This window comes from Carcharodon carcharias (genome assembly GCF_017639515.1).
Source record: "Carcharodon carcharias isolate sCarCar2 chromosome 35 unlocalized genomic scaffold, sCarCar2.pri SUPER_35_unloc_1, whole genome shotgun sequence".
Taxonomy (NCBI): domain Eukaryota; kingdom Metazoa; phylum Chordata; class Chondrichthyes; order Lamniformes; family Lamnidae; genus Carcharodon; species Carcharodon carcharias.
In genome coordinates this window covers 2,865,954-2,892,120 of record NW_024470701.1, presented here as the reverse complement: position 1 = coordinate 2,892,120, position 26,167 = coordinate 2,865,954, and positions in this window count along the sequence as shown.

Sequence of the window (26,167 nt, the reverse complement as noted above, 5' to 3'; positions counted from 1 at the left end):
GAGCACAATCTGCTCTCTCAGGTTCAGGAGTTGGACCTTTGCCTGGTTCCCGTCCTCTTTCCTGCCCCACCTCCCCCCCCCCCCACCTTTTGTTCATGGGTCCTCTTTACCTGCAAGATTGACATGGCAGAATGTCAGTGGTTGTGTTTTGCTGCGCGTTGCCTATGTGCCTGTCTGAGCTGAAAAGCTACAGGTACTTAAGGGGTAGATGTAAGGCTGTTATTCGTTGATGTCGTGTGAGAGTGAAGTGAAGATTGTGAAAGATAGATGTGAGTCCCGAGTGTTAGGGCTGCTGATGTCTGCGTGTTGGGGATGTGGTATATTGAGCAGTGAAAGGCATTGTCGGTTTGGTGTAGGAGCTGCCAAGTAGAGATGAATTCACTGACATTTCCCACACATGTGAATTGGGTAAAGTCCTCCTGGAGCTGCTGCCAGGCTCTCAGGCCCAGACATCTTGCATTAGCCTCCTTGGATGCCTGCTCCCATCCCCTTCAGTGGACATTCCTTGGGGGTCTCCAGCCCCCTCCACCCACAGCGACATGGTCTCACGTTCATCTGTTACCCTTCATGCGAAATGCCTCCAGTATCAGGTCCATTAGAGGTTGAGACCCCTCTCTTTCCAAGTAGACCATTTATCCCATCACCAGTTGCAGCATTCACAGTCTGAAGCAGCAGAATCAGCGTGACTTCCTTTTATGAAGGACTGACTGCGTTTAAGAGCTGAACCCTGACTGAGAGACGTACCACCTTACATAGAGAGCCAGACCCGCTGTTGAAGGTGCATCGCTCTGGGCAACAGTTGGAATTCATGGAAATGAGGAGGCAGAGTGCAGCCTCAACGGAAACACAAACAGGTAGGTCACGAATAGTGACCCCTACACTCAAAAAGTCGGTATCTCTCTATTCCTTTGCATCTTTCAGCCTGCATGACTCCATCTTGATATTAACTCTCACTTTCTTGCTCCTGGAATGGGAGATTGACGAAGCATAAGAGTCATTCACCATCAGCTCCATCTCCGTCACACTGTCCCGATCAGAATTAGCTCTGTCATTCCGGCCTGCAAAGCCAGACGTCAATGATTAAAAATAAAAACAAAAATTATTGTGTCAGTGCACTTTCTCCACCAGAGTAGTATAATTCCATCTTATTGGCATTAATGAAAAAAGAAACATGTTGCCGAACTTTTTCCTCTCACCAGGATAGATTCTCAAGAATAGCAATTGGAAAGGGCACAACAATTTATACCGCATGAGAAGAAAGTTAATTGAAATTATGATCTCATCAACTTGTGCAGTTGAGTTCAGTTTTTCACAACACAATGTAGGTCCACATATACGGTGTTGCCATTGGATGCCATCTAGGCCTAGGTCTCATACACATCTGTGCCCTTCTCCACGAGATAAATCAGTGGATTTACGCCTAACCCCCTACCACAGGCATATTTTAATATGGATATGACATGTTTGCAGTGTTTGAATCTGTAGCTGCATGTATGAACCTCCAAACACACAAAAATGGGATCCTTCCTGCCCTCAAATTAATCATTTAAATGGAGGAGTCAACTGAGCTCCCTACCTCTAACGTGCCAGTTGAAAAATCTGCCAATGTGTTTTCTACCCATGTCTATGGCAATCCTTTCACTGGTCAACATGGACATAGGTACTCCCGCACTTCTGGTCCTGAAAAGTGCCCAGTCTACCTCAGATTACACTGGAAAGGTAAGGTATCTCAAAAATATATATATGAGCAACAGATGAAGCTACTGTTTCACACTGCTGCCACTGTAGCTGCACGAGTGGTGTTTTCTAACAAGGGTATAGTGCCTTCAAGACAAAAATTGCTCTGCCAATCGCACAAATGAATAATGTGGTATGTAAATTGCAGTGCCGTTGTGATGCCAGGTATGTAGTGGATACGTCCCAACGACTGGTGGAGCACATCAAACAACATCTATTTACAACAGGCAAACTGCTGACTGTACACAAACAGACCTTGCTTGCAAAGCTCAAAACACAGGCTCCATATTTAGATGTGATTCTGGAATTGAAAGGAGATTCATAAACAGCCATGATTGTGCTGTGGATTATAATGAAAACCCATTTCAGATGATCAGTTGGGCTTGCAATGTTGCACACTTATACCTGCAAAAGGTGACATATACTCACAGTCAGGCCCAGTCATATGCAGACAGATGGAGAATGTTGACGCAGAGTATCTGTTTCCACTAAGCAAAAGCTTCTGGGGCAGTCACTGCCGGCGCCATTCCCCATTGAAACGCCTAAAACAATCAGAACCGACCTACCTGGTTTGAGTTTAAATGAAAGCTTGGGCAGTTACCTGATCTTTGCTGCATTCTCCGTGGCAACGCAACTACCATTCGGAATCTACTGTCAAACCAATCGGCAGAATCCCCTCGAGCAATATAAATGGTTGTTCTCTTTGCAATTGTTATTCATGCAATTTGTCCTGATGAGTGCAAGAGGAAAAGCTTTGACAACATGTTTTATTTCCAGAAATACTCAATTTATGTACAAACAAGCGGCTATTTCTATTAAATTTGTTCTTCTCTCTTCATTTCCCCGAGCGCTCCCTTTCCGTTTTGAAATATATTATTGAATCTTCTTCATTTTGTTTTAAGGCAGAGAATTCCAGATCCCACCAGCTCGTTCAATTCTCTTCATTTCTCCTCCAGCTCTTTGCCAATTACATTTAATCAGAATCTCCTTCTTCCTGAAATGTCAGTCACCTGAATGAGTTTCATCTTAATGACTGTGGCAAAACCGTTCATGAATTTATACTTCTTGCTTAAGTGTCCCCTTAACCTTTAGGGTTCTAAAAAGAACAATCCCAGCTTTCCGAAACTCACGTTGTAAATGAACACCCAGATCCCTAGAACGATTCCTGCAAATCACCTCTGCATCTTCACGAATTCAACCAAATTTCACTCAAAGTTCAGTGTTTAGAATTGGACACAATCCTTCTGCTGGGATGGAACTAATTACGCACAAATCATTACCATTTCTTCCTGACTTTTGTTCCTTTACTCCGTGTTCGTGAAGCCAGGAAAACCACATATTCTCCTTGCATAAGCTTTTACAGCTTGCCCTGTCTCATTCAATGATCTGGCCTATATTCCCAGACCGGATTATCGTGTTATCCTGGAGCTAGGAACCTGTCGGGATTCGCCAGAGCTTCATTTCTCTCCCTCAATCTTTCTCTTCCTCGCTCGCTCTGAAAATTTGAATACCAGGTCGATAAATGAGCCCACAGAATGTTCCCGTGGGGCAGGAATAGGAGCGGGAGAGGTTTGGACCTTCATTCAACAAACTCAAGCCCGCTGATGTTGGAGTCGCCACGATAAGGTCCAGGGGAAATCCCGTTTTTTCCCCAGTCCCATAGCATTTTCATATCCCCGTGCGGGTTTCTGAAGGAATCTGAGAATTCACCTCCTTCCTGGAGACAGAATCCCTGATCTCAAGTCCAGTAGAGTTCGGGAAATGTCCACTGAAATTCCGTCTCAGGTTTTTATTCGGCTTTCAACCATCAGCGCTTGCTGCAAAGACAGTGATTCACTCTAACTCTTTCGAGTACAAACACGTTTCCATCTGTTTCAGATGAAGTTACATTGTTTCATAGTTTGCTATTGTGAGGTTTGAACTCTTGATAATCTTTTAAATGAAAACCAAATCAACAAAATTGGGATAAATCAGGCACAGCCCCTAATTCAGGTCAGCTGTAAAACCAAGAACAAAGTTTAAAGGAAACTTACAAACTTTAAATCAAAATGTGATTAAAGGGGTCAACAAAACACCCCAGTCCCCGCGGTGCCCACCGAGCACGGAAGGCCTCGAGAGTGCCAGCAGACACCGCGTGCTCCTTCTCCAGGGACATCCGGCAGCGAACGTAGCCACGGAAGAGGGACAAACAATCGGGCGGGACTCCCCCGTCGATCGCCCGCTGCCTGGACCTGTTAATGGCCAACTTGGCCAGGCCCAGGAGCAGGTTCACGAGGAGGTCCTCCTCCTTCCCGACCCCCTTCTGCACCGGGTGCCCATAGATCAGGAGCGTGGGGCTGAAGTGCAAACAAAACATCAATAAAAGGTTTTTCAAATAACTAAAAAGGGAGTGCAGTCTACAACACCCTATGTATACATGGTCCACGGACTCCACAAGACCGCAAAAAGGGCATGTGTCCTGAGAGTCCATGAACCTATGCATCCTCTTATTATAAGGGACTGCTGCATGCAACACCCTCCAACCCAGGTCCCCGATAGAAAGGGGGAGGACACTTCCGTAGAGGGCCTCCCATCGGGGGCCTCCGCCGCCAGACGGCAACAAGGCACGCCAGGGCGTGTCCGGTCGACGGACAAGGTCGAGAAAATGGAAGGTGTGCAGCAGCAGTCTGTACAAAAAGCCCCTCTTTGCCGTGCCAAAAGGCACAGAGGGCATGTCCCCGAGGCGGCTCATATTGCGGGGCACCAGCACCCGAGGGAGGGTTCGGGGCTTAGGGCCAATGTGGAATTCTGTCCGAACTGGGGAACGCTCAGACGGAAGACCACCACGCACCTGGGCCACCTCAAGACCCAAAATAACGTCGGGTCCGAGCACGACCGTTCTCAGGTCTTGGATGGCATCGGCTGCGACCTGGACACTCACAGACGCGCGTCGCGCCAACTCCTGTGGGAGCATCCAGCCCAGTCCTCCGCCACCCAGCACGTCCCCGATCCTGGTCACCCCTGCGGCCACAGCCCTCCTCTCCGCCAGCCACTGAAAAGGACGGAGGGGTGGATTCCTGAGCAGCGGCTCTCTGACGATAGCCGCTACTCCTGACAGGGGAGAGCTGCATCGCGAGGCGACCACTTTCCAGACTTTGATCAGGTCCTGGTAAAAGACGGGCAACGCCTGCAAGGAGCCACCGAGGCCCAGCTGTTCTATAAACAGGAGCTGCATGTCATAATTCAGGCCGTGCACCTGACGGAAGAAATACGTCATCAGGGCACACCATCTAGGAGGAGGCTCGACGTAGAGGTATCGCTGCAGGGTCTGAAGGCGGAAAGTCGCCACCTGTGTGCGTAGGCACACTAGCGCCTGACCGCCCTCCCTAAGCGGGAGACTCAGAACCTCGGCAGCGACCCAGTGCAATCTTTTGTCCCAGAAGAAGTCGACTAACAATCTCTGGATTCTTGTGACAAAGTCCGGGGGAGGGGTCAAAGTGACCAGCCGATACCACAACATGGCGGCGATCAGCTGGTTTATGACCAGAACTCGACCTCGGTAAGATAGCACTCGGAGCAGTCCTGCCCAGCGCTGCAGGCGAGCGGTGACTTTCGTCTCTAGTTCCTGCCAGTTCGCCGGCCAGGATTCCTCAGCGGGGCAGAGATGGACCCCCAGGTAGAGGAGGCTGGTCCTGCTCCAGGTGAAAGGCCTGAGCTCCTCAGGTAGGGGATCCATCTGCCACTGACCGACCCGGAGTCCATAAAGGATCTAATTTCAGTGGAGGGGCAGTAGTTAAGCAATTCACACTAAGTTCTCTTGAGCACTGTTTTAACCAGATTAGTAACTCTTTTGAGTACAAACCTGTTTCCATCTGTTCCTATTCAGATGAAGTGACATTGTTTCATAGTTTGTCATTGTGAGATTTGAACTCTTGATAATCTTTTAAAAGTATATGATGGCTGTAACTCTTTCAAGTACAAACCCATTTCCATCTGTTTCAGATGAAGTTACATTGTTTCATAGTTTGTTATTGTGAGGTTTGAACTCTTGATCTTGGGGTTACAAACCCAGTACCATAACCACTTGGCTATTTAGGCCAAGCCTAATGATTCACTGCTGGGGAAGGGGACATGGAGACTCAGGAGTCAGCTGAGTCCACGCCCAGTCACGTGGCTGCTGACAACAGGGCTTCGCTGCTGCCTTAAAGCCTGCAATAGTCAGCTAATCATCTGGAAATGGGTATTTCATCAGGGATACTGCACTAGTTCTCCTCCAAGCCATAGAGGCTAATGGACAGCATCAGCAGCAACATGTGGAACACTGTGTACCAGCTGGACAAGTCCATAGGTGGGAGCAGGTTCAATACCGAGTGAATGCAAGAATGAGGCGCCAGCTTTTCAGGTGGTACCCATGAGAAAGGGTGCACAGAAACATGCGTGAGAGACAATGAGGGAGGAGGTTGTGATTCTCCAGAGGGAACGTGTCCAATCTATGCACCCTTCTCGCTAAAGACCTCCAGACAAGCTCATTCCAGGTACACGCCTTGCCAATGACATTGAAGCTCACTGTGTCTCTCATCAACCGGTTACTTCCAAGGCCCCACGTCCGAAATGTTTGGGATCTCCGAGTCAGCTGCATTCAGATGCATCCATGCTGTGACCGATGCCCTTTTCTCCAGGGTGGCCCAGTTCATCACTTATGACATTGACAATGATTCACAGGCACCGAGGGTGAGAAGCTTCAGTTCTATTGCTGTCTTTCCACAGGTGCAGGACGTAGCCAACTGCACTCACTTTGCAAAAAGGGCTCCCAAGCCGGATGAAGGCTGCTTCATAACCAAAAAGTACCAAAACTCTTGGAATGTGCAGCTGTTCTGTGACAATCACAAGATTTTCCTTCACATCTGCACCTGTTACCCTCCGACCGTTTAGTCTGCATGAACCGGGCCTGCCTCAAAAGTACCCCTAGGATACTGGAAGATCAGGGGTATATGTTGAAGAGGGGGCTTCTCACACCTGAAATCCATTGTTAAGCCAGTTTTTTTTTAAACCATTCAGAAAATGTCCAGCTTGGTGTAATAACAATCATCTTAGATTAATTACATGAGCAAGGCTTACCCTGCAATGAAATTGTCAGGCCAGTAGGCAGTTCAGCAAAATATGACATGTTCTCAAAAAGAATCAATAGAAATAAATTGTAATTATACATGTGTCAAACTCTGTCTAACTTTAACAATATGATATTATACACGTGCCAGGGAGGCAGATACATTCAACACTTTGCTGAGGTTATCAGACAAATGTTTAAACTTGGTCAAAGACCTGGCAGGCTAATATTTAAAAAAAAAATAAACTTTTGACAGTATTACTTGAACTGTATAACTATTTACATTTAATATAAAATAATTTCTTAGAACCTATATTCACACTTAAACATACATTTTTTAAATTTCTGCCAAAAATTCACTTTATTGATAAAATCCGTAAAAGTATCTTACATAACATCTCAAATTGAAAAATATTAAAGATGCAGGAGAATTCAACTTTTCTCCACATGGTCTGTTGCATTCTGATAATATTGATATTTACCAGATACATTCCATGTCAGGCATACAGCCGGAGGGGTTCCACGCAGTTTTCAGCCCCTGGGTGTGCTCTGGCTGAAAGGTCCTGGACAGTGACCTTGTCCATTGCGCATCTGTGGTGACTGCCCTAAGTTTCAATTTGCCCCGCACCATGTAGCTCTGAACTTTTGAAAGTGCAATCCGCAAAAGTTGGCCGTGGTCAAGCATTGCATCAAGCAAGTTTCCAGCAGGCCAAAGAGGATCTTTCAACAAGCTGAAGATCCTCCATTAGCTGTTGATATTTATATTGAGGTGCATATCTGGAGATAGCATTCTGGTAGAGTTGATGATCAATGCTGAGTTGATAGAACTCCAGAGGGAAACTTGTAACAACTGTCAGAACTATTTTGCAATTTGTATTTATATTGAGATATCTGCCTTGACGTCAGTAGTAATAATATCGCTGATTCATACAGGTTTCTTACAAAACTAATAGAAAAGTTTATTAGTGAAAAAAATGTAAGCATATACATAGGCTCACAAGTAAATATTATGATAACCCTTATTCATCCTAGTTAATCTAACTCCCAGTTACACCTTCGTTAGGACAACAGTAAAACCAATAGATTTTAAAAATATGCAAAGTAACATGCTTCCCAGAACACTTGAATGCAAAGTGAGTTTTTTTTGCCAGTTCTTGCAGACAGCAGCTTGGGGCTTAGAGGGTGGAGGCCTTTCACACTTATTAGATTTAAGAATGCTTTCCTCTCACCATAAACTAATTTCCTTTATATAGGTTTCTGCATTTTTAATGTAAATTCCATTGTCCCAATGTGTCTTTTCAACTCAACTTTTCAAATAATAAAAATCTTTCATCGTACCAATTTTTTCAGGAGGCTTTGGGGAAAAAATGAACACAATGTCCGCATCTGGCTGGATTTAATTTGAGAATCAAATTACTCTTTTCATTGTCAAAACAATGCAAGTTTTCCTTTTAAACCTGACGTTCCAATAGACTCCAGCTATGTTTATTGATTGAGCATTTCAAACCCATCTTTTCTTCTGAGACCTCAAAGTATTCAGACCAGTTGCGCTTCAACCAATTGTCAATCACACCCACAGACACAGACACACACACACACAAATGCACCCAGTCCCCACTATTCCTACTTTACATTAAATTCCAATAACATTATGAAAATAGTAATTTTCTTACAACTGCCAGTATAACACAAAGTTCGGCAGCAGGGAGCCGCTCAGAGTGAGACTCGACAAAAAATACTGCTTTCTCCAGACCCTATTTGCAGAGCCACTCTCCAGAAGAAGGTGGGTGGGTACCTTCCCATCCAAATACACATCGAGTGCAACGTGCAAAGTGGGTAAGAGTCCAGGCCTGTAGGAAGGATATGACTGGGAGGGGCTTCCTCAACATTAGCCAACTTACATATTGCTGCTAGATTAAAAGCTTTATCGATAAGGCGCCCTGCCAAATAACTTGGACATTCTGCTCAGGGAACAATCCGACAGGTTCCATCATCTTTTTTTCACCCATAGAGCCTCGAGACTGTTTTGTGCAGATCACTGCTGATGATTTTGTGGTCAAAGGTTTTTCATCAGCAGAAGTTTTGTATGAGTGGCAGGTGGTATTGTAACTGTTTGGAGTTTCCCACAGAAAAGTGGCCAGACCAATCTGTGGTAACACCGGGCGTAGGGAAAGCAGCTAACACAGGGGAATTTAACTAGATTGAAGGACATGCTCGCCAGTAATGAATTGACAAGACTCTTACCACCTGAAAAAAGGCTCATGCTTCTTGATTACAAAGGGGTGAAATCGCTTTACCCACCCACATATTTTCAATGCCAGTGTTACGAGAGTAATTGTTGCATTCCCCGCAACAACCACATTAACAATCTACAGTGAAACTACAGACCTGGTCGCTCGGGAGATTTACTCAAGTTTGCAGAATGTTCCATTTGTAACTTATACAGAATCAAATGAGTTGAATACATTCCGACTTCACCTTCTAGACTGGATTTTTTTGTCAAACTGTGGAATGTATTCAGCTTAGAATTTAGAAGGGAAAATAAACTTGTGCAAATTTAACCTTCATTGTATGAAATTTAGACAAAGCTCTCAGGGTTCACCTATTAATGTTAACACCTCCAAAAATAACATGTTTGATTTTTGAAGGATAAAAACATTAATCTAATAAAACAATGTTACAAACTCCAGAAGCAGCCTCAGACAGACGCCCACAGAAAGAACAATGAAAGCTACATTCATAAAAGGGCTCACAGTGAACCGGCCATTAGCTCAAAATATCGTTCAGATACATCAACTGCACAGGGGAGTATCTAAAACCCTCGCCTACCAGGTAATCCCACCTTATTTAAACCTGCTGCACGCTCCAAAAGTTGGAACTGTGAAGAGGTCTGTCAATGGAGAAAGATAAGTGGGAAGGAAGGAGAATATCACCAAAGGACAAAGAGGAGTGCGAGGAGGAGTAAGATGCGTAAAATGATGAGTTGGATAATGAGGGTGAAAGCCCGCGCAGGGACTCTGGAAGCGATGTGGTCGTTCAGTGGCACAGGAGTCCATGCAGGACGTTATCGTGGCCAGAGATCTGATCATCCAGCTTCACTGCACATGATGGCTGCCTTGGAAGTGTGTTAACCAAGACATGGAAAGGACACAACGAAGTTAGAAACACCAATGGTACTGCGTTGTATCCATGATGTATCAAATGGCACACCACACATGAGGAAGGTTTACTGGATACTGCACTGCAGGCTGTCAGTGAGAAAATGTAAACCTCTGACTTCAAAACCTAGTGAATATTCTGTTGTTATACCTTGCTGGCAGCTCCCATCCCCTCGATTCACCGATCTGCCACACACTACAAGATCCTGCTCAGAGTCCTCAGCAACTCTCCCACTACTGCAATGGAGATACTGTCCTAGCACAGGAGGTCTCAAACCTGCTGCATGGTAGCAAAAGCTGGGTGCCCACTGCCTCATGACTGCCCATCTTTTGCTCCCCAACTTGAGACATGTTCAAGGTCGTGATCACCATTGACACCTCCATTCAGGGTATGTGAGCCGGCAATGCCTCAAGGAACTCAATGTGATGGCCATTTCTCTGCCGCTGTATCTCCAAGTGCTGAATGCCAAATTGAGGCTCCAGAGGCTCTGCCTAAATGCCCAAAGAAGCATCACAGTTATGTTCCTCCCCACTCTGGGAGGCCGGTGTTGGGGGGAACTGTGCTGCAAAACCACTTCCCCTGATACCTTCTCCTGCACACTGGTGCTATGCTCATCACCCAGTGCTCTTAAACCTAAGTCCATGCTTGTATCCACTTAAGATTGAGTCTCTGGGCTGGTGCCTGCTGAATCTGTTGGAGATGATGGTTAATCGTCAGACACGTATACCTCCTCTTTGTGTCTGACTCCCCTCTTGTGAGAGGGTCCACAGCTCTGGGGCCTGTGAAAGAAACACATTCTGGCATGAGATGAGGGATCATCCAGAACATGCTCTTTTTTAAGCATCCCCCAGTTGAAGGTATTAAGTCCAAGACACTAACATAAATTAAAAGACTAGCAGGAAATTTGCTGACCCTGGGGAATCCACTTGCATGCTTCCTTGCCTTCTGAAAAACGAACATTCTCCGCTGCACTCTGCTTTCTATCGCGAAGCTAATTTCCAAGCCCGGCAGTCATCGGCCTTGAATCTCTTTAAGGTCAATGTTGGGGATCATTCTGTCATGTGGCACTTTATCAAACACTTTTTGTAAGGACAGGAAAATTGGCAAAGTCGGGAGCAGTGTAACATTATCATTGCCAAATTGATCAAAGCCTAATGGTTTCCTTCGGCCCATCGATTATGTGCTGGTTCTCTTGAACCTTCACATTAGTCCCATTCATTGACTCTTTCCCCCGATCAATGTATTTTTTTCTTTCGCATATTTATCACTTTCCCTTTTAATAAATATTACAGAATCTGTATCCACATTCCTATCAGTCAGTGCATTTCAAATCCAAAGCACCATCTAAATTAAAAATACTTTGGACATTTTCCCTCTTCCATTTTTTATAAATCACCTTAAATATGTTTTTTCTGGTAAACCTTCCCCGAGCTATTGGAAGCAGTTTCTCACTATTTAATTGATCTAACCCTTCATAATGCTAAATACCTTTATCAAATGTCCTCTTAATCCCCTCTAACTAAGGAGAACCAACCCAGCTTCTCCAACCTATCCACGTAACTGAATAATCCCTCCTCCAGGAACAATTCCAGTAAATTTCCTCTGTAAACTCTCCAACATCTTCACAACCCTCCTGAAGTGTCGTGCCCAGGACCCTACACAATACTCCAGGTGGGATGAATTTGGACATTTATACGGATTCATCATAACCTCTTGATTTTTGTACTCTGTGTCTCTATTTATTAAGTCCAGGACCCCATATACTTCATTAACAGTTTAGTTATCTTGTCCTGTCAACTTCTGAGTTTTTGTGCTGAAATGCATCAAGGTCTGTCCTTGCACCCTCTACCAATTTGAACCATTTATCTTGTATTGTATTTCCATGTTCACCCTCCCAGCATGCAATATCTCAATTAAATATCGAGAAGACTGAACTAATTGTTTTCTGTCCCCGCTCCTAACCCCGTTCCCCAGCTCTCAGCTCCATTCCTTTCCCTGGAAACTCTCAGGTTGAATCAGACTATGCACAACTTGCTATCATGTATCCACATCGTCACTTAGGCTGCGTATTTCCAACTCCATTACATCGTTAAACTTCACACCAACCTCAGCACATACACTCCTGGAACCCTCAGCCATTTGTTTGCTACGTATAGGATGGACTCTTCTGGCTGTTTGCAACGTGCCACCTCTCGTAAAATTGAGGTCGTCAAAAACTCTGAAGCCGGCTTCGGAAGTGTCAACAAGACCCGTTTCCCTATTGCCCTTATTTTCACTGACCTACACTAGCTCCCATTAAAGCAACGTTTCCCCTCAAGGTATGAGAGTGTCAGTCCCGCAAAGCGGAGGAGCCTGATCTTCTGACTGTCATCAGAGGCAGAGAATTTACTTTGAGAACCTGTGTGTGTGCGTGTGTGTGTTTGTGCCTGTGCGTTTGTGTGTACCCGCGAATGTGAATCTAGAGGTGTGTGTCTATTCATGTATCTGTGCATGTGAGTTTTTGTGCCTGATAGGGATTGATTGTTCATGTGGATTTATGCCTGTGTGTGTGTGTTTGTGTGTGTGTGGTGTGTGCATGTGCGTGTATGTGTGTGAGTGTGAACATGAGTCTTCGTGGGTGTTTCTGTGTATGTGTTGTGTGGGTAAGAGAGAGGGAGAGAAAGTACATGTCTGCATTTTTTTATTTGTCTGTTTATGTGTGCACATGTGTGTTCCTGTGTTTGCTCCTATGTGCGTATGTGTGCGTGTGTATGAGTGTGTTTATGTGTCTGTGTGTATGTGTCTGTGTGTGTGTGTGATTCTGAATGAGGAGGCAAGTGCACATGAATTTTTCTATGTGTGCGTGCTGTGCTCCTGTTTGTTTGCTGTGTGTTTGTGTGTATGTGTGTGGTGCGTTTGTGTTTGTGTGTATGCTTCTGCGTGTGAGCGGTAGTGAATGTGATGTTATGTTTAAGTGCTTTGTGTGTGTTTGTGAGTTTGCTTGTGTGTGTGTCTCCGATTGCACGTCTGGCTGTACGTGAGCCTGTGTGGTGAGTGTGCGTCTATGTGTGAGTGTGCATTTAAGTGGTTATGTGTGTGTTGTGATTCTGTGTGTCTTTGCTCCTGAGTGAGTGGTGTGTGTGTGTGTGTGTGCGTCTGTGTCTGTGCCTGCGTTTGTGTGTGTATTTGTGTCTGTGTGTATGTGTGTACATGCCTGTGTTTGTTTCTTTGTATATGCCTGTGTGTCTGTCTGTGTGTGTGTTTCTGTGTTCCTATGTATGTGTGTGTGAGCGAGAGAGATTGTGAATATGGAAGTCTGTGCGGAAGCATTTCTCTGTGTGAGTGTATGAATTTGTGTGAGTGTATGATTGTCCGTTTCGATGCATGTCAGTGTGTGCATGCATGTATGAATTTATGCATACATGAGCAGTTGTGAGTTGCAGGTGAGTGTGTGTATACATGCGAGTGTGTATGCGAGTATTCTTTGTGTGTTGTGTTTCTGTGTGTGTGTTTGTGAAAGGGAGAGAGAGGGAGTATTTGTAAATTGCTGTGTTTTTTCTGTGTGTGTGTGTCTGTGTGTGTGTGGATGTGTCCGTGTGTGTGTCTTCGTGTCTGTGGCTGTGTTTGGCTGTGTCTGTGTGTTTGTGTGCGATGGTGTGTGTGTGTCTGTGTGTTTGTGTGTGTGATTAGGTGTGTGTAGGTGTGTCTATATATGTGTAGGCATGTGTGTGGGCGTTAATATATGCGAGTCTCTGTGCCTGAGAGCGAAAGAGTGTTTATTTTGTTTCTGTGTACATGTCTGTGTGTGGTGTGTTTCAATGTGTGCATGCATTTCTCTGTGTCTTTGATTGTGTTTCTGTGTTTGCTTTTCTATGATGATATATGTGTCTGCGTGTGTTCCTTTTTACTTATGTGTGTCTGTGTGTGTTCCTTTTTACTTATGTGTGTTTGTGTGTGTGTGATCGAGTAAGAGAGGGAGAGAGAGGCAGTCCCACATGAGCGGAGAGCTCCACTTACTTGCCTCTCCTCTGTGACAGTTGAAACACGACGAGAGTCAGGTATAATGTGTCTTTGTTCGTGTCAGGGGAAAGTGTTAATATGGCTTCCTCCTGTTACTCATGGCTCCCCCAGCGTTGGTGGTACTTCCTCCCCACTACCATGCTAATGGCACCATCATATTCCAGGAAACTGGTTGGGAGGATCGAGGAGAGGTTCAGATGTTGTTCATAACGGAAATATTAATGCATGTTCAAAGGGAATTTGGCAACCTGGACGGAGGACAGGGAGACTGTTTATGATTAAGAAAAAAAGGACACGTCATAGCTGACATTCGACAACTGCCATTTTTTAAAACATTCTACAACTGACTTCATTATTTTGAATGTCCAGGAGTCAATAAATTATGCAAAAGGAAATTGAGACCGAGGGAAGACATCCCAGTTCAGCAAACAGAAGAACTCTATTTAGAACGCACGTCAGGCAGTGCAAGGGTCCAATACTTTTTGCGAGGTATTACATTTCAACACTACAGACGCACAAGTACGCATTTGGCTACATTCCAGGTATTTTCAGCCTCCATTTGACAACAATAATCGAGTAGAGGACCTTTAAGGTCTGCAAAATTTTCAACGATCATCTTTTCAAATTGTAAAGCAGTGACATGTTTCTCTTCTACTCATTTAATTATGCCAGTGCATGTTGAATTCCTCAAAATCAGCCTATTTAAGTGTGTGCGCGTGTGTTTGACGAACAAATGTTCCTTCCCCTTTGAATGTCGGGTTTCACAAGAAAATGATTTACCGTTTAATTTAATTTTTAAATTTATATATAATCTCTTGTGTGACTGTTCTTTGAAACGTAAAGCACTGGAGGGGTTAAAACATTCCTTCTCAGAAATACATATCGTTTCAGTCAGTAGGCAAGTGTGAAAAAGGAAAAACTATCCAACATCCCTCCCCCATCCATAACACATCATTGAATTCTTGGTCTTCACTGATAGCAACGGCTCCCCCGTCACTCCTGACCTCATTCATCACATATGTCTCACCCCGTTATCCTCTAGCTCCCCCAAAACTTCCAGGTAGCTCCATTACGTCTGACTGCCCCATGACTCGTTTCCTCACCATTCTAGTGTGGTAGGAACTCAATAAGGCTGCTTAGACAGCACCATCCAAACCCACAAACACTACCATCCTCAAGGGCTGGGGCAGCAGGCACATGGGAATACTACCACCGGGAATTTTCATTCCAAGCTCCTCGCCATCCTGGTTTGGAAATATATCACTGTCCCTTCACAGTCGCTTGGTAAACATCCTTGAACACACTCCTTAACAGCACTGAAGGTGCACTTGAACGACTTGCACTGCAGGAATTCAAGAAGACAACACACTACAGCTTTCTCAATGGCAGCGGTGACTGGTAATCCATGCTGGCCTAGACAAGGAGTCCCATATCTGACAAAGAAATATGAAAAAAAATGTATTCCGTGCTTCATTCCACTGTAACATACGCCATGCGATTTGTTATTTCCTGTCATTTTAATCCAAAACATCAGAGCGTGTATCAACACATCTCAATAACTTCTGCAATTAAACGTGTAACATTGTGATGAAAGTAATATATATGTAAATTGTTTATTTCCCCTCCTACAGTAAACGTAATCACTATTGTTATCCTAAAGCGAAACAACTGTGGTCTCTCCAAATGTGCTACTTGTTATCTGTTGGCCATGGCAGTAGCGGATCTACTGGTCGTTCTCCTCGACCTGATACTGAGACATATTCCGACTGTTTATCGGGAAGAGTTTTGTTCCCTTTATGACATCCCCGTGTGTAACATCCACGCTGTCCTGGTTTATGCAGCCACTGACTGTTCTGTCTGGTTCACGGTCACTTTCACCTTTGACCGATTTGTGGTCATTTGTTGCCAGAAGCTGAAAAGTAATTATTGCAGTGAGAAAACAGCGACTGTGGTTCTGGGAACAGTGACTGTGCTCAGCTGTTTAAAGAACGTGTTCTGATATTTTATGTTAATGGGCGGATATCAGCTGACAAACACTCCCTGGTTTTGTGGGGTTGCAACGTATGTTCTGTATTCTCCGGTTTGGACCACAATCGAGTTGGCCCATAACATTCTAACGCCGGGAGTCCCATTTGTCCTGATTCTGCTGCTCAATGTTTTCACGGTCAGGCACATCTTAGTGACCAGCAGAGGCCGCCAGAGACTTCGGGCTGACTGCATTGGGGAGAGTCCCAGAGACCCAGAGATGGAAAGCCGAAGGAAATCCATTATTTTACTGTTTGTTATCTCTGCCAATTTCATCCTGTTATGGTCAGTGTTAATGGTTTATTCTATATGGTGGAGGATGTATAATCTTGATCCCTTTGTTCAGGACTTGGGCTTCATGTTGCAGCTCCTGAGTTGCTGCACAAACACTGGCATTTATGCCGTTACCCAGATTAAGTTCAGAGAGCAGTTGAAGAATGTACTGAAATATCCCTTTACACCAATTCTTCAATTAATTCGCCGTTAAAAGGAACTGAATCATTGTGCAGTTGCCGAATTTTTTCATTAACTTCACATTTTTATAGGGTATTGGGGAGGTGAAAAAAACACAAGCATTCCAGTTGGCCGATCCAACCGTCCATCATTACGCTACTTGACAGTGATTGGCAGGCAATAAAATCACAGAGACAAGGAGAGGGAAAGAGTGCGAGAGACAGAGGGAGCGAAAGACAGACAGATGGTCAGAAACAGAGGGAGAGAAATAGAGAGAGGAAAAGATGGATGGGCGGGGGGGGGGTGGTTGTTGGTGGTCAGAGTGAGAGTGAGAGAGAGCTAAAAGTGAGATACAGTCGAATTTGAGGAAAGAGAGGAGACAGAGAGAGAGGGGGTCAGGCTGCGAGACAGGCAGAGAGAGGAGTAAACTCAGATGCACTTGGAGAGAACGACTGAGCGGGAGACAGAGAGAAAAAAAGAGTGAGGCAGAGAGACAGAGAGTGAGAGAGAGAGAGAGAGATCAACAGAGTGTGATACAGTCGGATTGCAGGACAGAGAGAGAGAGAGAGAAGAGGACAGAGATGGCGAGAGAAAGAGACATAGAGCATTGAGCAGAGACTGAGCCGCAGGAGAGAGTGGGGCCAAGGGAGAGGGAGACAGTGAGAGAGAGAGAGAGAGAGAGAGAGATAGAAAGAGAGAGACAGAGACAGACAGGGAGTAAAATAGACAGAAAAAGAGGAAGACAGAATGATGGAGTTAGATATAGAGACATGGGGAGATAACAGAGCAACGAAGAGACAGAAATAAAAAGGCAGAAATACGGGCGGGGAAGATATGGGCAGATGAAGAGAGCGATAGACGGAGGATGTTGGAAACAGACAGACAGACAGAGAGACTACGAGAGCTATTAAGGGATAGAGAGAGACAGAGAAATATAAAAGGAGTGAAAACGGACACACACCCAAACACGAACACACATACACACACACATATATATATAATATATAAAGGGAGAGTAAGAGAGCGAGGCTAAGGCACAAATAAAGTGGGATACATTGAGCTTCAGATGAAGTGAGAGAGAGGGAGACAGTCAGGCAGACAGAGCCAGAGAGACAGGAAGACAGATAGAGTGTCACAGGAAGAGTGTGTGTTGTGTGCGTGAGAGAGAGAGGTAGAGAGAGAGAGTGGGCGAGAGAGCGGGAGAATCAGAGAGACAGGCTGAGAGGGACAGTGAAAGATAGATTGGCAGAGAGAGAAAAAGGAACAAAATGTGGAGAGAGTGATGAAGCGAGACAGATAGAGAAAGGGAGCGGCAGAGAACGTGTGACAGTGAGATCGAATGGCAGAGAGAGAAAGAGAGGTCGAAAGAGAAAGAAAGAAAGAGAACAAGAGAGAGAGAATCAGAAAGAGTTGGTAGTGAACACATGTGATGTTCCCTCAATCCCCGCTGATAGACAACTGTGCCCACAAGGACACAAGCCCATTCTCTCTGACAGACGCAACAGATCACACATTACATGATGCTAACCATTCCTCCCTCTCCTCCCTCATCTCCCCACAGACAATCTTTAACCAGGTCCACGGCAACGCAATGCATTGTCACCAGTCAGCTCCTAACACCTGCTTCTGCGGTTGGGTCTACTTCACCAACAGACATTCCCATGAAGTTTTCTATATTGATTACTAATAGTTTAGCTGCTACCTCAGATGCCGAGTCACTGGAAATCCCTTTGATTGAAATGGGGCCTCAATAGACCATGGAGACAATTGAAGGTCTGGGCAATACAATCTACTACGAGTCACTCCAATAGCAGTGAGATACTCCAAAATTGTCCCCTGCGCCTCAACACCCACCCACGGACGCCCTCCTCATCATACTTGATTGGACACAGTACTTGGGCTGGGCGTGGCCCCGACAGCATTTGCCTCCCTCGGAAGCTCCTGTCACCGCCTGGGCTGGGAGAAATTTCCCCTGCGTTGTTTCAAGCTCTTTTAATCGCTTTTTCAAGTCTTCCAACTGCTCCAGACAGCGGCGGGCACTCGGAGCAGGTGGCACCTTTTCTGGAATTCCCTTTCCCCTGACAGGCTTTCTGCAGCCTCTTCAAATTCAGCCCTTTCCTCCACAACCGTAACACTTCACAGTTCATAGCTGTTTGCAGCCTCCTCCATGTTGCCATTTCTTAGGGCTTGCTCTATTTATTTCACACGCTTTCCCTTTTCTTTTGCTAATGGTCCCAACCGTGGACTTTGCTTCATGTCTTGGCTCAAATCGGACTCTCACCTTTCTTAAGACACCCGCATCTCTATTGTCTGTAGCCTCTTGGTCAAAGTCTTGAAAGGCTGATTGTAAATCCGGTAGTGAGCGGGTGATTAGTGTCCGCAGCCTCTGCTTCAAGGCTACACCTCGGAGGTTGCCTGAGACACGGCCCGGACCGCCGTGAGCTCCGTTATATGCTGTCCGCACTTTCACAGCGTGAACGTTCGGGGTTCCCTTAGGTCCATGTCTCACTGTCTCCAACAAATTAACAATTATTCCTCTTCCTCGGCCCGTCGCCATTAGAATGTTTTCTTTCAATATGTCCCAGGACCTCTGGCCCACCTTTCCTTCGCGTTTTTGAGTGAAGCGTAGATTTTAGACCCCAAGGTCAAAAGCAATAGTTTGCTTCTCTCGCTCTCATCAAAGCCCCGCAGCCCAGCAAATGTCCCAATCTCTGTGAAATGTCTGGAAAGGTAATTGCATCACTCTCATTTTTACACAGCAAGTGCCATTCTGCACAGTGAATCGGCTGTAGCGGGAATTTTAAACTCATGGTCCAGCTCCACGAGCCCCGGCTGAACATTTGTGGATAGTTGTTACCTCTATTGCCTCATAATGGCCACGGAAGGCGGGCAACCCAGGCGCTGGCTATCGAGCTGCGCATGCGTCACCGCTGGGTCATTCCCATCAGTGCCAGGGTGCTGGTCCCGCTCATCTAATGCTGTAATTGTTAGTTTCCCCATAATCACTCACATGCCCATCCCCTATACACCAGCAACTTCAGTCTCAATACTGCACCCCATGCAGACACTGAGTGTGATCTGCTTTTATATTTCTCCCTTCTTAATGTTGTTATTGGAAATCCCGGTGGGCAATTCCAATAGCTTCAGCCTTCCGATCGCCTCTTTCTGCCAACTTACTCTTCTGTGCTCCTCATGCAGCCCACACATCACACTGATGCTGCCTGTTGACGCATTAACTTTCCAGATACTTAGCCTTCCTTAACGACCGTTCTATTTCCAGCTCAAATCTTAAACTGTCCCTCTTCTTCATCCCTCCCTGTTCCCCTGCCTTTTTCATTAACACAATAATAATGGCAATTTCTCAATATTCTCCTCATTTCCCGTCTCTAGTTCCAGCTTAATTTTCGTTTTCTCAGCCTCACCTTCCGGGTGTGATGTCGCTGATATTGCCTCAGAAAATCTGCTTCTATAAACGCCTTGTTACCAGTTGAACACTGTGTCCACTCTCCTCTATAACCAGCTGGGCCATCCCTCTCCAGTATAGCCCGCGCCGACCTCTGTTTAACAGGAAATATCCCTGCACCTAACTCATCCTTAGTATGTCCTGAATCGTCATTATCATCAAGGCTACTGGCTCTCGCCTGGTAAATTCTGTCGGAAAGCCTGACTGGCTTAAAGGTTATTGTCTCTCGTCTGATATTAGCAGCACAGGACAATTTGGATGCTGTTTCACTAAATATTATACACCCTTAATAAAGCATGAAACAAACGCACATACTGACACTAATACCAGTTGCTTAGCTTCCTTGCGTGGCGGAGTCGACCTTGGTAGACAAGCCACTGACAAAGTCTCTGTGGGAGATTTCTGAGTGACTGAGCAAAACGCTCTGACCCACTGCAGCAAGGATGTTTCTAGAGGCGTATTTCTTTATACAATTTGTTTGCAATGGCATGTGTCATATAAGCACAGCTTGGTTTGGATCCATTTTACGTAATTTTAGATGCATCAATTTACATCTCCAAGCTTTCTCCAGATGTCTCCAGGTTAGGCCCTCTTTGAAGGTCTACATGAGGTGTAATCGTCAGCTTGACTCCGTTTTGTTATCTGCAATACAATTATCAATGTCCAAATTTCGGAAAAGGAGTCACGTGCATTGCCCCTTTACCAGGAATGGCCTATTTATGTTTCCTGGCATGAGCACTCCTACAGGTTTGCAGAACTTGTTGATTCTAGTAAGGCTTTGACATGACTGAATTAGTCATTATTCTTTGCATTCTGATCCAACAATGCTGTACTTTTCATTCCTTTTGTGGGATGTAAACGTCACTAGCTAGACCAACATTTATTGCACGTCGCTAATGCCTTTGAGAAGGTTGTGGTGAGCTGTTTTACTGAAGCGTTGCAGTCCCTGTGATGTAGGTAAACACACAGTGCTGTTCGGGAGGATGTTGCAGCATTTTGACCCATGTTATGCCCTGGAAGATGATGTGTGCCAAGCGGGCTAGAACTCCCCGGGGAACTTGGTTGCTCCGTCAAAACTTGTTTGCAGTTTATTTATTGTAAGTAAATGTGTGCATTCATTTCAGAGTTGATATTCCCACCAAGGCCATTAGAGATGTTTAAAAATGAAATTAAAGTATCTATTAACATCATTAAAGGTTTCAAGCACATGAGACTACAATTACTATTATAATAACCCCGAAAATTTCTAATTAAATGGACCTCCAGTTACACCCCCTTCACGGCAAAAGCCCAAAACAGGTTTTAGAGTTAATACAGAACCAGCAAGTTAACAAAATACCAACTTAACAGTGGAATTCCAAAGCTGCTTTTCCCCAACTTCAGCTTCGTTACATCGCAGGCTTATGAACAAATGTCTGGCGGCTTCATTAAAGCTATTTGACACACTCCAGACAGCTCTCACATGTCTTTCTTAAATATCCTTTGTACATGTTTCTCTCTTTTTGATATGCAAATCCTAATGTTCCATTTTTCTTTGAAACTGTACCTTCCTCAAAATAAGAAAACAACAATCATTTTGCCAACATTGTCAGGAACCTTTGGGAAAAATAAACACCCTCCATAGCCTTGCTTACCTGTGCAGGTGTGAACAGACTGAGATCCATTTCAAATTTAGTAATCCCTTCGAACATTCCATGCTAAGCCAGAATCCATGTTTACTCATTAACATGTCAAGCACATGGCTTCATTTGATGGCTTAAAGCTTGCAGAATACCTGACACCAGATCTAATTAAGTCATGCATACAGACCCAACTCTAGTTGCCAAAATAAACCTACTTCACAATAAACCACATACGTAGCATGAAAACTATTAACCTTTCGTAATTTCTCCACCCTTATGGTAAAATAAACTTCATACTATAAAAGGAACCTTTCCTTTTCTGAACCCATCTTACACTACCTACAATACTTATCTAGTTATCCAAATTAGTCTATTGTCTAGGTTTTATATGTCCATTTTTGCTTTTAGTTTAAGCTCTCGAGAATGGGCCTCGAATGAAGTTTTCTTGAGCAGCCACATGACTAATCTGTAAATCAAATGGTTGCATTAAATAAACTACATTTGAACAGCATTGCAATTCGGTCTAAAAAAGTATCAGAAATTTTTATGATTGTACTCTGTATATACAATGGTCTCTGATGAATTGTTTGCAATATTAAGCTCGATGTACTGCAACACTAACACCGGACCCAATTTCTCCTTTTAGATCATTGAATACGTTGTTGTACATCCAATTTCAGTGAAAATAACCTGTCGGTTTCTCAATTCCAGTTTCATCTTCTTGACACAGTATAACCCTGATGAGCACATCTTTTGCGTCAACGGCCAACTTCAATTGTTTGGCATAATGGAATACTGCCAAAACTGTTTGCATAGACGACACAGGTTTTTGTTATTTTCGAAAATGACCAACGACTTCTGGCACTTCTCTGTGCATTGAACATTCTTGTTCTTTATTTAACAGTTCAGTCTGTGGAATAACCGAACTGCTGAAATTTGGTACCCATTTCCCATAAAAGTCACTCATGCCCAGCAATCTCAAAACTTCTCATTTTGTTGTAGGGAGGGGGAACTGCACGTTGACTTTCACTTTCAAATATCTCAGAGTCACTTTACCATGCCTGACACCACGGGCTGGAAATGCAACTTGCACTTTTCCAAACTCACATTTAGCCAAGTGCATTGCCAAATTAGCTTCTTGCAGATGATTTGATAATTCTTTGTGATAATGTTAATTTTTGTTCCACATTTAACTGAAAACTATCAAGTCATCAATATAAACAGCCCAGTTGATCAATCCTGAAATTGCATTGTTTTTCACTGCTTGAAATTTTAGAGGTACATTTTTCAAACAAAATGGCATGACTGAACTGATAAAATCCATCTGGTGTTACAGAATATGATATCTCTTTTGCATACTCTGATAATGGCAATTGCTAATATCCGCTCCCAGCAATTCAATCTTTGGAATACATTTCGGATTTTACCACTTTCTTTGCACAATCATCCAACAGTGGTATAGGATATGAATCTGTGTTTGACATTGGATTCACTTTTCCAGAGTCCACAAACACATTTTGTGTCCCTTCAGTTTCAGTTCCATCACAACAGGCAAAGTCCAGTCAGTACAACTAAACCTAATGGTGTAACTTTTAAGGATGAAGTAGATTTCTTTCTGCACTTGTGATCACTTTGATACACTTAATTGATAAAGATCTTCCATTTCAAAAATGAATCTCCGACACTTACAACAGTTGTTGCTAAAGTAGACCTCCCCAGCTTATTCTCACAAGCAGTTCTGTGTGACTGCAATAGCTTCTTAAAACCATTTCACAATTGTCTGGAAGTTAACTCAATGTTACATTTAAAACTTTAAGTACTCTTTCAATATCCAGTTTGATTAGAGGAAATTGAACTTCAGAGTCCCTCATTTTTCCAACACGAATACCTCAATTTGGCCCTCTTCCTGCCAAAGCACTCTTTTAAGCATATTTACATGATTGATCTTTTAGAACCCCTCCCGAGAACAAAAAGTGGAAATCAGTGCTCGTTGGTTGTAATGGATGTGTCCAAATATTTCCAGATGCAATAACTTTGCTAAATATTACAACAAGGTGCGTTGCAGATGAGTTGACTAAATCTTTTACATGATATGGTTTACCAAAATAAATAATATCATATCTGAGTTGAAGGTTCACTTCACCGCTGCTTAATTAAGTAATAAAAAGTTTAGGAACAAAGCAGTTTAAATCAACAGTTTATCATCCTGAATCACAAGGGGCTTTGGAAGTATGTATTCAATCTCTCTCTGAAGTTCATCACATAACCAAGGAGAGTGGTTTCCAACTTTCGACCCACCAATTCCTCATGAATCGATTTTAGTTTCAAACCTCATGATTATAGGCTAATTCAAAAGGAATACACCCAGCAGATGCATTAGGAGCAAATCAAATAGAAAATAACAAGAATATAATGCACTTATCCCCATCCTGTGTATATGCTCGACTACAATTCCTCATAATAGTCTTCAAACTTTTACCTCATCTTTCCGAAGCCCCTTGTGATTCAGGATGGTAAACTGTTGATTTAAATTGTTTCATCCACAAAAAAAGTGCTTCATTAAACAGCGGTGAGGAGAAATTTCAACCCCAATGTGTTTTATTTCTTTTGGCAAACCATATTTTGTAATAAATTTAGCCACTTCCTCCACAATTCTCCTTATGTAATATTTTGCAATGATATTGCATCTGGAAACCTTTAGAAACACCCATTACTGCCATCGCGTGATGATTTCCACTTTTATTCCGAAAGAGAGTCTCCACAGGATCAATCATGGCCCTGGTAAAATGTTCCTCAAATGCCTCAATTGGAATTCAAGGTGCCTAATTAATCATTTCTTGTGATTTTTGTTTCACCTCACATGTGTGGCATGTTCTACAGAATTTGACTCTTTTATCTATGCCATCCAGGCCCATAAAAATGCTGCTGTATTTTTGCCTGTGTCTCCCTAACTCCGAAACGTCCCCCATTGAAATGTTCAGAGCTATTCTGAGTATTTCAGTTCTCTATCCGGATAGTGTAAGAATCTGATGCACTTCCATTCATTTTTCATCTGCTGAAACTGGATAGGGTCTCCAATTCCATTTAATACCTTACCTTTAAGCTAAGAACATTGTGGAAACCATTCTGCCTTTGTTGTCTGAGCAAGCTTTCTGATATAGCTGCTTTATTTGTGTATCCTTTTATTGTAGCTCTACCATCTGAGCTGAACAAAACACATCGGTTTCATTCTCTACTTTCTTTCTCCCTGAACAATTCATCAAATATATCATCAGCTAATTGAACATCAACACCTTTCCCAGGCGTTTAACTTCCTCTTCTTCCTCTTTCAACCTGTAAACTTGTGGCTTGTTTGCTGGACAATCTGAAAACAATCCTGGATGATCATTTTGCAACACCTCTGTTGAATTCACATCCACAGGCTGCTCGACTACCTTAGGCATCACCCACACGTGTTAATCACCTAGTTCATAATCTAGATAAATTTGAAATCCTATAGTGAGGATTTTGCACTCTCTAACAATCACATCACTACTTCCCAGTTCCTTTTTATATTTACCGTCAACAATGGAATAGTTTTAGCCTCTCCAAGGACCACAGCTCTTATTCCTACATCTGAGTTTTTAATTTACAGGAAATTCTGTTTTGTATACATTCTTTTAAAAAATATAGAACTGAAGGGGGTAAAACTTTCCATCTCAGAAAATGTTAATTGAAATCTTGGAAAGAAGGAGAATTTATCCCACATTTCTCCCCTATTCGTAACACATCCATCACGTCTGTCTCCTGTCAGCGCAGGTTCCCCCCACGTGTGACTTCACCCATGACCCCGGTTTCCTCCGTTACCCCTTGGATCCACCGTCACTCCTGTTTAGCCACATCACCTCTTTCACTCCCGTCATTCCTGCCTCGCCTCTCTCCGACCTGCAGCTTTTGTTATTTAATCTCTAATTCCTTTCATTGTATCAAAGGTCATCCCTTTAGTTATTTCAGGTCTATTTATATAAATACATCACTGGATGCCGTTCTATATCTCACTAACTCCTGAAGCAAAATGATTACCTTGCTACCCGCCTCATTAATAATGCATTGCTTGTTTCCCTTCCTACAGTGAACTCAGTTATGATTTTGGATTTCCAACATCCGCAGTTTTTTGTTTTTATCAGTTATGATTGTAGTCTTCAAGCGCAAAAATTGAGGGTTCTCCAAATGTTTTACTTGACAACTGGTGGCCATGGCAGTGGTGGATCTACTAGCCATTTTATTGGATCTGCTATTGCAGAGAGAGAGAGAGAGAGAGGATGTGATGAGAGCCAGACTGAGGAAGACACAAAGAGAGATTTAGAGAGAGATTTAGAGAGAGAGAGAGACAGACAGAGACAGAGAGAAACAGAGACAGAGAGAGAGATAGTACTATACTGACAAACACACACATACATGGAAACACACACACAAAGAGAGAAAGTGAGAGAGAAAAATAGAGGGAGGTGGGAATGAATGAAATGGAGAGAGGCAAAGTAGAAGGGAGATAGAGAAAGAGAAGGAGGAAGTGCCAAAAACAGCAACGCGAGAGAGAGAGGGAGAAATACAAAGACAGAGAAAGAAATAGAGAGAAAGAGAGAG